Below are 2,287 nucleotides of genomic sequence, written 5' to 3' on the forward strand. Positions count from 1 at the left end.
ACACAAGCTCTTGTCTTTGTGTGATTTCGCCTGGGGCTCTGATCCCGAGGTCGTTAAGAGAATCCAGACATTAATGTATCAAAAATATATATGGCTTATTTGAATATGAAAAACACGTCTAAATGTGCAAAATTTATCATTAATCGAATGCCAAGTAACAAACTACCAATTAGTTACGATGGTGAAGATGGGTTGATTTCAATTCTAAGTACAAAACACCTGAATTCGGCAGGTATAAGTACAGAAGAATTGTCATTGACTTTTATCTTTCTTTGTGGCCAAGTGGTTTAGTCACTGTCTATACAAGCTTGCCGACCAGGGTTCAATTCCCGGCTGGACACAAGCTCTTGTCTTTGTGTGATTTCGCCTGGGGCTCTGATCCCGAGGTCGTTAAGAGAATCCAGACATTAATGTATCAAAAATATATATGGCTTATTTGAATATGAAAAACACGTCTAAATGTGCAAAATTTATCATTAATCGAATGCCAAGTAACAAACTACCAATTAGCTACGATGGTGAAGATGGGTTGATTTCAATTCTAAGTACAAAACACCTGAATTCGACAGGTATAAGAACAGAAGAATTGTCATTGACTTTTATCTTTCTTCGTGGCCAAGTGGTTTAGTCACTGTCTATACAAGCTTGCCGACCAGGGTTCGATTCCCGGCTGGACACAAGCTCTTGTCTTTGTGTGATTTCGCCTGGGGCTCGTTAAGAGAATCCAGACATTAATGTATCAAAAATATATATGGCTTATTTGAATATATATATATATATATATATATATATATATATATATATATATATTTATATATATATATATATATATATATATATATATATATATATATATATGTATATATAAATTCCTATATATGCAATTTTCATTAAAGGCTATACCCTTAGTGGCGTCATATTTCCTCAGCTTCTTTAAGTTTTCAGGCGTAAGCCTTTGGTTTAATGAGCGACGATTATTCCTTTTCTTTATACTTTATTCTTTACAGCACCCTCTCATTTTTCATTTTTTGAATTTCTAATCATTTTTTAATATAGTCTCAACATGATTAATCGTAATATCTGTTGAAGCTAATGTATAAAAGGAAGTGTAAACTTATGTAAACCAGCATTAATCACTCGATAAAGACATAATTTTGTCGGAAAAGTGCGGAAGTGAATGAAGTATGAAGAAAAGGAATAACCATCGCTCATTAAACAAAAGGCTTACGCCTGTAAACTTAAAGAAGCTTAAGAAATATGAAGATTCCTGCAGGAAGAAATGTCTGTCTGTCTGTATAGATTGCCTTACCTTATGTAAAACACGGGCTCTTGCCGCTGGGCAGCCCGTAGTCAGGAAGAAACACCTGGACGCCACTAAGGCTGTATTAGGTGAATATATGTGTGTGTATATATATATATATATATATATATATATATACATAGCCAAATGATTCAGTTTTCAACTAGCAATAATCGCACCTCGGTTAGCTCTCATTGGTTACGATACTGCCACTGCGCAAAGCTGGTTCAGTCTTTGGACTGTAATTTCATGGACTGAACTATTTTAATGTTCTTTTCTTTAAGCGGGATAAAGGTCCAGGGTGATTATACTTCTATATACACACACGGACGCACACACACGTGTATTATATATATATATATATATATATATATATATATATATGTATATATATATATATATATATATATATATATATATGTGTGTGTGTGTGTGTGTGTGCGCGCGTGTGTGCATTATGTATATATATGAATGATTAATTTGGATTCTTTAGCTGTAATTTTTAAATCATTGGGTTTAAGGGGGTTATTATTATTATTATTACTATTATTATTGTTGCTGTTGTTGTTATTGTTATTATTACCCTTAAATACCAAAGGAAGATCAGCATTAGCAGTACCAAACTAATAGAAATCTTTCCATAAAAGCCGTCCACAACTCATAATTCTTCAGTTCCATAAATACCAGGAAATTGTTACTTCGCCGTTTACATATCCACTCTTCAAGACAGCCGTCGCGTAATGCGAAATCATAAATTCTAATCCTATTTTACCATGTATCACTCCCAGAGTGCCGGGAATTATTGCAGCTTCTTTGAGAGGAGAAGAATACTAAAAAGAACTCTTGAAGATTTGGGGGAGGGGGATATGTGATGATTGGGTCGGGGGAAGGAAGGGAGGGAGAAGGCGATGAGAGCGAGTAGGAAGAAGGTTAAAAATAAAGGACATAAATCACAGAGTATTCTTGTCTCGTTTGGTCGTTAGGTGG

The 2,287-nt window shown here is 34.5% G+C and overlaps 1 pseudogene; it reads right to left on the bottom strand.

Annotated features, from left to right (window-relative positions):
- Positions 1–1,394: 1,394 nt before the first annotated feature.
- On the bottom strand, positions 1,395–1,524 carry LOC137630029 (U4 spliceosomal RNA; annotated as a pseudogene).
- Positions 1,525–2,287: the final 763 nt, after the last annotated feature.

This window comes from Palaemon carinicauda, chromosome 2, assembly GCF_036898095.1.
Source record: "Palaemon carinicauda isolate YSFRI2023 chromosome 2, ASM3689809v2, whole genome shotgun sequence".
NCBI lineage: Eukaryota > Metazoa > Arthropoda > Malacostraca > Decapoda > Palaemonidae > Palaemon > Palaemon carinicauda.